The 12,174-nt window shown below is 40.9% G+C and overlaps 1 long non-coding RNA gene across 1 annotated transcript; it reads left to right on the forward strand.

Annotated features, from left to right (window-relative positions):
• Positions 1 to 4,475: 4,475 nt before the first annotated feature.
• On the forward strand, positions 4,476 to 5,872 carry LOC121787020. The gene is made up of 3 exons (XR_006047244.1): positions 4,476 to 4,791; positions 4,969 to 5,291; positions 5,443 to 5,872. It is a non-coding gene; the product is annotated as an uncharacterized LOC121787020 (long non-coding RNA).
• The last annotated feature ends 6,302 nt before the right edge of the window (positions 5,873 to 12,174 follow it).

Consider the following 12,174-nt stretch of genomic DNA (forward strand, 5'->3'; position numbering starts at 1 on the left):
TTGCTCTGGCGTTAGTAAATGCAGCAAGGAGACTGCGGCCATACTTCTATGCTCACAAGGTATGCGTCTTAACTGATCTGCCACTTCGGCAAGTGTTGACCAAACCAGAAGCATCAGGCAGAATCGCCAAGTGGGCTATAGAGTTGGGAGAGCACACAATTGAATATCTACCTCGGAAAGCCATCAAGGGACAAGCCTTGGCAGATTTTCTTGCAGAAGCAAAGAACGATCAAGCAATTCCTGTTATTGCCGAACAGAAGAATTCTGCCAATGCCGAACTAGCACAGCCCTTGGAATCCGAAGAAGAGCCGCCGGACTGCTGGAGCGGATTCGTAGATGGAGCTTCGAATAAAACGGGAAGTGGAGCTGGTATTCTGCTTATCGCTCCCGACGGACACGAGGTAACCTACTCACTTCGGTTCCTATTCCCCACTACTAATAATGAAGCCGAGTACGAAGCCCTCCTGGCCGGACTCCAGTTAGCGCAAAGTCTGCTCGTCAAATCTCTCAAAGTCCATTGTGATTCACAAGTCATAGTAAATCACATGTTGGGTACAAGTGAAGCTCGTGACGAGAGAATGAAGAAATATTTGGACAAAGCGCAAAGCATCAGCCGAAGTTTCTCCTATTTTCGGATAATCCGCATTCCTAGAGCGGAAAATAGCCGAGCAGATACCTTAAGTAAGTTGGCCTCAGATCCGAGCTCAAAGGCGGAAGAATTAATGCATCGAAGCATTGATGAAGCCGAGGTACATTCAGTATCCAGCTCGCCGAACTGGATGACGCCGATCTTGCAGTATCTGGATCAAGGACAATTGCCCGAGGATAAGAGAGAAGCTCGGAAGATCACGTGCCGAGCACTTCGGTACGAACTTCATGGAGGAGTCTTATACAGAAAGTCCTACCTTCAGCCGTTATTACGATGTATAGGGCCAGAAGAGACGGACTACATCCTCAGAGAAGTTCATGAAGGATCGTGCGGCAGCCACATCGGAGCTAGAGCTTTAGCTAAAAAAGTTCTAAGATGGGGATATTATTGGCCAACCTTGGTACAAGAAGCAGTGCAGCTCGTCAAGACATGCCCGAAGTGCCAAATCCATGCAAATATCCCAAGGATGCCGCAGACCGATCTATCCACTATGCAAAGCCCTTGGCCTTTTATGCAATGGGGTATAGACATAGTAGGACCACTACCACAAGCTCCTCGGCAAATAAAATTCCTAATCGTTGCCGTGGACTACTTTACGAAGTGGGTGGAAGCTGAACCATTAGCTACGATAACGAGCTCGAAGGCATTGGACTTCGTCTGGAAGAACATAGTGTGCCGATTTGGCATACCCCACATCCTCATCTCGGATAACGGGACTCAGTTCACCGACAAGATGTTCAAGAATTGGTGCCAAGAGCTGAATATTCAACAGCGGTTCACTTCGGTCTCTCATCCACAAGCAAACGGACAAACGGAGGTAACAAATCGTATCCTGGTGAAAGGGTTAAAAGCTCGGTTAGAACAAGCCAAAGGACAATGGGTAGAAAATCTCCCTCAAGTCCTATGGTCCTACCGAACTACACCCACAACCTCCAACGGTGAAACTCCGTACAGTCTTGTGTACGGCACTGAAGCCGTGATTCCGGTGGAGATCGGCATACCCAGTCCCCGAACTCTAAATTTCTCAGCAGAAATGAATGACGACGGACTGAGAGCCGAGCTAGATCTTGCCGAAGAAAGAAGAGAATTGGCATGCATAAAAGCAGCCAAGTACAAGGAGCAAGTAGCCCGGTATTACAACCAAAGGGTGAAGAAGCTGCAATTTCAAGTGGGAGATCTCGTCTTGAGAAACAACGAAGTAAGCCGAGCAGAAAAGCTGGGCAAGCTCGAACCCACATGGGAAGGTCCGTATCGGGTGTCAGAAGTCCTCGGCAAAGGGTCTTACAAATTGGCTCACATGTCAGGAGAACAGGTACCCCGAACATGGCACATTTCCAACCTCAAGAAGTTCCATTTGTAAGAGACAGTCCGGTCAGTCAGTCTTGAGTCCTGTTCGGTCAATGTGCTTTATTTGGTTTGCTTGGTCTTTGTTTGTCTCTGTGCGTTTTGTCTGTGTGTTTTGTCTGTCTCTGTGCGTGTCGTCTCTTACAAATGTTACTGAGGTATCTTGTTCTTCGAAGGCTGATCCCCTTCTTAGAACATATACAAGCCAACGATTGTGAGTCAAAGCTTCTAAAGAGGATACAAGACCACAATTCAGCTTAAACAAGCAGTTCGTCTAAAACGAGCTGCAATAAGCCAACGATTGTGAGTCAAAGCTTCTAAAGAGGATACAAGACCACAATTCCGCTTAAGAAACAAGCACTTCGTCTGAAACGAACTGCAATAAGCCAACGATTGTGAAGTCCAAGCTTCTAAAGAGGATACAAGACCACAATTCGGCTTAAAAATCAAGCACTTCGTCTGAAACGAACTGCAACAAAAGTCCGATTCACGCGATAAAACTTGCCTGAATTAGGACAAGGGAAAGTCCGATCCACGCGATAAAACTCGCCGAATTAGGACAAGGGAAAGTCCGATCCCCAAATTAGGACAACGGAAAGTCCGATCCGAGCGATAAAACTCGCCAAATTAGGACACAAACCAAGTCCGGTCAAAGAAGAGTTCACTTCATAAGACCGAGGACAAACATCAACTTACCCCGTACCTTTATCCAGAATGCCGAAGTGATTCACTTCGCTTTTCGGGGGGGGTAGTGATGGAGTACGTACTAAACAAGCCCATCAGCCTAAAGCCCAAGAAAGAGTATCAGTTCGGCATGACTAAAGAGTATCGGTCCGGCATGACTAAAGAGTTCAGTTCGGCACAACCAAAGAGTTCGGCCCCAGCCTACAGCTCGGTAAAAGCCAACCAATCAAACTCTGCTCTCAGGTCGGCATCAAGCTCTACTCTCAGATCGGCAAAAGCTGCTCGGCAATAATTCAGCAGTTCGGTCTCAGTATTCGACCGAACTAGGAGATAGTGGACTCATGCAGGATTTCCACCTCCACTACACCCACGATCTATTTAGTGGTGTCAAGCAGTCATTAACTCATGCAGGATAGTGGACCCATGCAAGATCGCCACGATCTCCACGACATCCACTGCCTAGTAAATGGTGCTGCATGCCACAATCTTGGTTCAATGTATAAATAGAACTTAGATCAGATAGAAAAGGGTTAAGTTCTGTTAAGCTCTCTAGAGATAAAAGATCAAATAGCAAGTCTGTATTGTAAGCTGTAGAAAACAGATCAAGCAATACAACTCTGCCCTCTTTTCTTCCCGTGGACGTAGATTTACCTCAGTAAATCGAACCACGTAAATCTCTGTGTCGTGATCTGCATTTTCCTGCATTCATCACCATCAAAAATTCGCCGATTCATCAGTTATTCTTCTATGTGATAATTTTTACGATAACTTAACCCTCCGCCCCGACAAAATAAGAAAGACGTAATAATCAAAAGCCTAAGTTGAAAATATCCAACAGAAACTCCAAACTAAATTATTTGGTCGTGTAAAGAACTCTTCACAATTAAACATATAATTGCAAAATTAAAAAGTTGTCTTTGTACATTGGAAAATGATTCGATATTCATGAATCTACATTTACATTAAAGTTCGATCATTTTATTACATTTAGACTTAATAATATTAAATTTAATGACAAACATAATTCTAATATTAGCTTGTGAGGAAAAAGTGGGTAATTTCAATCAGTTCATGTATTTTTCTTTAAATGGGGGCCTAACATAATTAAATCAATAATTCAAACCCAGTGGTATCGAAATGAATTTACGACAATGATGTTTTAACAAAATATGGGCTTGCATGAGTATATTTTCTACCTAATTTATCACTATCTTTGCTCTACTTTATGCTTTTCTACATGTACAAATAATGGCATCCAATGAAGTGATCCCTAACTATTTTTGGCGTGCGAAATATGTGCTGTATAAAAAAATTATGAAGTTTTAGTCAAATTAAAATATTTTAGAAAATAGTAAAAAAAATTCAGAGTTTCGATTTATTCTCAATTATCCTATGATAAAAAATTATGATCGTTTAAATGTAATATATTGTTCGTATATATCAGTCAATTCATGTTGTTTTTAATATATTAGTCGTATATATAAGACAACTTAGTGTAATTAACCGGATGTGATTCTAAAGCCTTAATTTAACCTCACATTGATTGCATTAAATTCGGTATTTGGAGTTGCCACCAACCACCTAGTGTGGTAGTTTCATTTTTCGTCCGCCATCTATAGCTAATGACGGTTGTCACACCTCCTATTTCTTTTGATGCCGACGATGACCTTCTTTGTTGTGTCCAACGCCACAAGTTTCATTTCTGAATCCGCTATTGTTTTAATAATAGACCCCAATTGAATTATATGGAAGCCATTCTAAGTAATAATTAGTGCTTTTATCAGCCTGTATTTGCACCCTATATATTCATATAAATTTCTTCAATCTGCATAGCATTTCTAGTGCATTGATATTTCATCTCATTGCGTAAATTGAGAGTGAAAAAGAAAATGAAACAATCTCCTTCATCTTCCCCCATTTCTTCAACAATTATGATTAAAAGTTTGGTGGTGATGTTTACAGTGTTGATGGGCAGCTGCGAAGCTCAATTTTCGACTGATTTTTACAAAAATGGCCTGCCCTAAGGTGTTCACCGCCGTGAAATCGGTGGTTGCGGCCGCCGTCTCCGAAGAGAATATACAATTCGCCTACACTTCCACGACTGCTTTGTTCAAGTAATTACTAGTATTATTTTTTGTATGTGTATATATGTATAAAAATGTCCTGATTAATATTGCAATATCAAAAGACTAGGATTTATGTCACAATACAAATTTACAATCGAATTTAATTAATTATAAAGAGCTTTGGCCTAATTCACATAATTTACATCAATATGTACAAATTGTTAGGGCTGCTGCGATGGATCGATGATGGTCATCGATAGGATCAAGCCTAAGGTTGAATCCGTGTGTGGTCGACATCGTAGCCATTGCGGCCCGTGACTCGGTGGTTCTAATTAATTTGATTTTCTTTAAAAATGTTCATTTATTAAATGGGTTTGGATATTTGAATTTAAGATAAAGTGTAATTAAGCGTACGATGATTTAATCAGTTGGAAGGAGAGATTCGAAATCGGCAAGCCTAATGGTGCGTTACCACCACCTACTTCCACTCTTAGCAACCTCATCAATCGGTTCAGTGCTCTCCGTGAGGGACATGGTTGTCTTATCGGGTAATTTTTTTTAAAAAATAATCCACTATCTTTATTGCCAATCAATACCATAGTGATGAATTTTTTCTAATTCAAATAATGCACCACATCAATCAATCAATCAAAACTCTCATCACCTCTCTTTCTCACATTGCATTGCATTGCATTGCAGGAGCACACACTATAGGAAAAGCAAGGTGTACATCCTTCCTTCAAAGGTAGAATATACAATGATACATACCAACATTCTTTGCAAATAAAAGGCAAACCAATTGCCCTTTCACCAATGCTACCAAACGACACACCAATGTGGACCCTCTCGACCACAAAACTCCGATTCAAACCTCCTCCACTCCGACCAAGTCCTCTATAATAGTGGCACCACCGACTCCCTTGTCGAGGCCTATGCCAGAAATGGCCGAGCTTTTGACATCGCCCCTCTCACGGGCTCAAAAGGCGAAATACGCAAGAATTGTAGAAAAATACATTGTACGTACCATTTTATTATTTAAGCAATCCAAATGTACGTGCATAATGTCCCTAAGATTCGAATCAAATCGCACTACTCTTATTTAAATTGACTTTATTATTATTTTTATTAAATCGAATTAAATTGACTTTATTATTATTTAAAATTAAGTAATATTCATAAATCAATTTTACATGTAAAATACCTAAAAAGCTCACCTATGTATATACAGATGCTATCACAATTCAAAAGAATTAATTAATTTCATAATTTATAAATTGGACATATAGTAGACACGTCAAGTAATTGAAGGCCCAGATCAATACCCACACAAATCGTCTAATCGATTTACTAAAGCACCAATCTTATTGGGCAAAATTATAATGGGCTAGCTAGTAGTAATACATTTATTTTTACCTGGCAGCCCAATGATTATGTCACAATTATATTCGATTTTCATTTCACATTATATGTTTTATAGTAATCTTAGATTTGAATTTTGAAATACATGATTATGAAGATATATCATATCATAATTAATACAACTGATTTTATGAATTCTCTATAGTCGTTTAGAATTATGAGAATCATGGTATATACATATATCACTTTACTAACGAGATGATCATATACAGTAATACACATGATTATACCACTAATATAATATTATCAATAGAGGTTTAACAATTTGTCAACACACGGCTTAAGAAATTAAGGAAATTAGACACCAAGCTTTATTTAAAAACTTATTTCCAAAGAAAATTCAGAACACATTAATGCATTTACCGACTACAATAGTAATTTATTTTTCATCCTACTAAACTTATTTTATATACTAAAAGTCAACTTATGTTGCATTGGAACCATGTTTATGTTTAATAGACCTTGAGATTGAAGAAATTTGCTCACCTTCTCACTAACCAATGCTTAAAAAATTTATCTTTGAGGAATATATATAGAACTAATTGTTTAACTGATTAATTCTATTTATTTGACTTTATTAAATCGTTTGACCTATTAATATAACTTATTAAATTTTTTGTATCTTTATAAAATATTAATGTGGTTATTTATTATTTGTAAAAAATAAAATAAAAAATTGATAGAAGATCTAGCTCGTATTTATGTGGATGGAACTAATTCCTTGTAGTTAATAATTTTGCAATATGAAAAGTCTACAATCAATTGTCACACATACTATGATGAGATCCACACGCCATTCACTCCATTTTAATCTCAAAAACCTAACTCACTATTTGTTTCATGCAACACGAAATCATTGTACATTTTCTAGCTATCAAATTTTAGGCAAGTGTGGATTTTATTATAATTATGTTTTACTTGCAAAATGAAGTATAGAATGAGCATCAAGGAAATGGTGAGATGAAGCATCGCAAAATATATAGAGAAAATTAATTACCCATTCAAAAATTGGTAGTTTATGGTAGTAGGTAGTATTGGAATTTGGATGAGCAAACCCATTTATTTGAAGCAATAATAATTAAATAATCAATAACTAATGAAGAAAATTTTGTTGGTACATATAAATTTTATGTATGGATTAATTATGGCAAAAAAAGTAGATACACAATTTTACCGAAATATAATAATAACTGAGTCATTTTATAAATCAATTATTCTCCATAGATTGATATTCTTGTCTTTGATTTGACTGAAAAACCTTCTCTAAACACACATTCTACATTAATTTCATTCACAAATCAATTAAGGTTGTAAAATCTATTTATAAACACCTACCATTCACCCCTATATCATTATTTTATTTTTAATTTCAGAAAATCCATGCAATCCCTAGAGGTCCTAAGATTTTGAATAATTATATCTTTGAACAATATTAATAAATTAATTATTGAAAAATGCAACAGACCCTTTCTTTTATTTTTTAATTGTGTTTCAGCCTTCCCCTTTTTCAATAAACAAGTGTTTAAGAAACACATTAGAAATGAAAAAAAAATGTATATATACGTATAGTTCAATTTATCTATATGTATTGATACTTGACTTAAAACAATTTCCGACTTTGAGAGCAAGTAGTTAATTTCCATCTGAATTGCCTAAGTTTCTGATGTGACATAATAGTATTTATTAAACTTGTAATTAAAGCATTGGGCAGCACAATCACCATACCTTTTGTCTCTGATGGGGTACGGACTAAACAAGCCCAACAGCAGTGACGGCCCATCAGCCCAAAGCCCAAGGAAGAGTATGAGTTCGGCATTACCAAAGAGTTCGGCCTCAGCCTACAGCTCGGCAAAAGCCAACCAATCAAGCTCTGCTCTTAGGTCGGCATCAAGCTCTACTCTCAGATCGGCAACCAAAGCAGTTCGGTCTCAGTTTTCGACCGAACAAGGAGTTAGTGGACCCATACAGGATTTCCACAACTTCCAACATACCCACTACCACGTGGTGTCAACTCAGGCCACGATCGTAGGCCATGACCTACACGACATCCACGACTTAGTGGTGATGCAAGCCACGATCTTAGTTCATTGTATAAATAGAACTTAGATCAGATAGAAAAGGGTTAAGCTCTCTAGAGATAAAACACCATATAGCAAGTCTGTGTTGTAAGCTGTAATCCCAGATCAAGCAATACAATCTTGCCCTCCCTTCTTCCCGTGGACGTAGATTTACTTCAGTAAATCGAACCACGTAAATTCTTTGTGTCGTGATCTGTATTTTCCTGCATTCACTAACATCAGAAATTCGCGGATTCATCACTGGCGCCGTCTGTGGGAACCAGAGAACCAAATTTGTGATAAGCGAATTTTTGACCCTTTTTCCACCCCAAAAAAAATGCATACCAGATCACACACTACCCGTAATACCGTTCGTGAAAACCATGAGGAAGCTAGTCCGGGCCGCAGGTCCGGAAAACAGCCTCGGGAGACATCTACTTCCAGTTTTCACGATGAAGGAACAAGCCGCTCAAAAGGTCCACACACCGAGTCTTCCCAGCAGCCTGATTTGAATGAGGCTGTCAAGCTGTTCTTGGCTGAGAAGCAGGATAAGTTCTTAGCCTTCCTGCAAAAGAGCCAAGAGCCGAAGACGAAAACGGTGGATTCTCCTTCCTCATCCAGACATGAAAGTCACTACCGCAGTAGTGCCGTATCTTCCAGGAAGAAGAATCCTCAACCCCGACATGTTCCTGTTCCTCCTCGGTACCGGAATCACAGGAGATCTCCATCTCCTCCATACCGAAGAGATGTCGGGTTCGCCATGTACGGAGCATTGAAGACTCCGTTCTCGGCCGATATCACCCGAACTTCCTTACCACAGAACTACCGAACTCCGTCAATGACTTATGACTTATGACGGGTTGATGGATCCTCATGACTTCCTGGGACGCTATCAGTATAATATGGCGAACCAGGGTCTCAATGAGGTCCATATGTGCAAGCTGTTCCCCGAGCTGCTCATCGGGAACGCCAGCAGGAGGTTCTTTCAGAAAGCGGAAGCCCGGATTACTCCGGCTCAGCTGCTTTCTATACGTCAAGGTCGCGACGAAAAGATCAGCGATTTCCTGACGAGATTCCATAAGGAATGCCTACAAGTAGATAATCTCAATGATCTACTTGTCATTTCGGCATTCCAAAAATGGAATCCTGCCCGGAGCTCTCTACAGAAAGCTCGTGGAATGCAGTCCGCAAACAGCTCAAGAGATGTGGGACATTGCGGACAAGTTTTCTCGTGCCGATGAGGTAGACCGTCGAAAACGGTCTTTAGACAGCTCATCTAGAGGAGACGAAAAGAAGCCCGATCATAGCGATCAGAGGCATCCTCGCCGAACACCTTCCCCACTAAAGGAGGGATAGCGGTCATCCGAGGTGATCAAAAAAGAGCAAGAGTTTGCAGATTGCGCTTAAAAGTGCCGAGCAATCAGCTCGGCACCATCAAGCATAGCGATCACAGCAACCGGAGTCAGAGGCAGGCGAAATGACCGAAGTCACACCAGAGCCGAACTCGATGGTGTACGGCACTGAAGCCGTGATTCCGGTTGAGATCGGCATACCCAGTCCCCGACCTCCATTTCTCCTCAGAAGTGAATGGTGACGGACTGGGAGCCGAACTAGATCTTGCCGAAGAAAGAAGAGAATTGGCCTGCATAAAAGCAGCCAAGTACAAGGAGCAAGTAGCCCGGTATTATAACCAAAGGGTGAAGAAGCTGCAATTTCAAGTGGAAGATCTCGTCTTGAGAAACAACGAAGTAAGCCGAGCAGAAAAGCTGGGCGAACTCGAACCCACATGGGAAGGTCCATATCGGGTGTCAGAAATCCTCGGCAAAGGGTCTTACAAATTGACTCACGTGTCAGGAGCACAAGTACCCCGAACATGGTACGTTTCCAACCTCAAAAAGTTCCATTTGTAAGAGACAGTCCAGTCAGTCTTGAGTCCTGTTCGGTCAATGTGCTTTCTTTGGTTTACTTGGTCTTTGTTTGTCTCTGTGCGTTTTGTCTGTGTGTTTTGTCTGTCTCTGTGCGTGTCGTCTCTTACAAATGTTACTGAGGTATCTTGTTCTTCGAAGGCTGATCCCCTTCTTAGAACATATACAAGCCAACGATTGTGAGTCAAAGCTTCTAAAGAGAATACAAGACCACAATTCAGCTTAAACAAGCAGTTCGTCTGAAACGAACTGCAATAAGCCAACGATTGTTGAGTCAAAGCTTCTAAAGAGGATACAAGACCACAATTCAGCTTAACAAGCAGTCCGTCTGAAACGAACTGCAACAAGCCAACGACTGTGAGTCCAAGCTTCTCAGGAAGATACAAGACCACAATTCGGCTTAAGAAATAAGCACTTCGTCTGAAACGAACTGCAATAAGCCAACGATTGTGAGTCCAAGCTTCTCAGGAATATACAAGACCACAATTCGGCTTAAGAAATAAGCACTTCGTCTGAAACGAACTGCAATAAGGGAAAGTCCGATCCACGCGATAAACCTCGCCGAATTAGGACGACCAAGTTCGGTCAAAGAAGTTTACCTCATAAGACCGAGGACGACCATGTCTAGTCAAAGAGGTTTACTGCATAAGACCACTTCGGTTAACTGGGAAAGTCCGATCCACGCGATAAAACTCGCCGAATTAGGACAAGGGAAAGTTCGATCCCGGCGACAAAAATCGCCAAATTAGAACACAAGGACGAGTCCGGTCAAAGATGTTTATTTCATCAGACCAAAGACGAGTCCGGTCAAAGATGTTTATTTCATCAGAACAAGGACGAGTCCGGTCAAAGATGTTTATTTCATCAGACCAAAGACGAGTCCGGTCAAAGATGTTTATTTCATCAGACCAAGGACGAGTCCGGTCAAAGATGTTTATTTCATCAGACCAAAGACGAGTCCGGTCAAAGATGTTTATTTCATCAGACCAAGGACGAGTCCGTTCAAAGATGTTTATTTCATCAGACCAAAGACGAGTCCGGTCAAAGATGTTTATTTCATCAGACCAAAGACGAGTCCGTTCAAAGATGTTTATTTCATCAGACCAAAGACGAGTCCGGTCAAAGATGTTTATTTCATCAGACCAAAGACGAGTCCGGTCAGAGATGTTTATTTCATCAGACCAAAGACGAGTCCGGTCAAAGATGTTTATTTCATCAGACCAAAGACGAGTCCGGTCAAAGATGTTTATTTCATCAGACCAAGGACCAAGTCCGGTCAAAGAAGTTTACTTCATAAGACCAAGGACCAAGTCCGGTCAAAGAAGTTTACTTCATAAGACCGAGGACAAGTACGATGAAATTTTTTCGCTAAGCTGTAAATACAGAGTGTTAGAAGCGAAAACAAAATTTCATTTTTCAAATCTTGTTCGGCACACAACTCCGCTACCCTACGAGATGACGTTACGCTATTACAAAGGACTATTCTACTGTCCAGGGTTGCTAAAGTTGAGCCATCTATTCACAAAATCCTCGTGAAGCTGAGTTCGGGCGCTCCAGGCAGCCGCAGAATAAGCAGGTTGACGAGATGCTCTAATCGACCTGCCACCTCTTCTCTGAGCCCGGGAAGTCCTAGCACCTCGGCGGCGAAGAGTCTCTTCACGAAGCATTTGCCGATCTTGCTCACTCATAACCACAGCTCCTCTGCAAACTTCAGTCCGTCCTCGACTTGACGTCTCCGGTTGTCCCTGAGTTCGTTGCTGACTTGGAGTAGGGTTTTGAGCGAGTGAATCAGAGGTTTGAGCTGGAGTACTAGCATCTGTTGGCGGGAAATGCCGGAGGAATCTCTCAATTGAGGGACGCCGGGCAAGAACTATGTCGTACCGAGAGGCCCAGCGCCGCAATGATGTCACGACTTGTTGGCAAGCCGAGCTCTCCAGCGCATTGTTCCTCCGGAGTACATTATATTCCTCCCACAGTTCGTCAACTCGACTCTGAACATCTGATATGGTCATTCCCCCGCGCACACGGAT

The sequence above is a fragment of the Salvia splendens genome, chromosome 22 (genome assembly GCF_004379255.2).
Source record: "Salvia splendens isolate huo1 chromosome 22, SspV2, whole genome shotgun sequence".
Taxonomy (NCBI): Eukaryota; Viridiplantae; Streptophyta; class Magnoliopsida; order Lamiales; family Lamiaceae; genus Salvia; species Salvia splendens.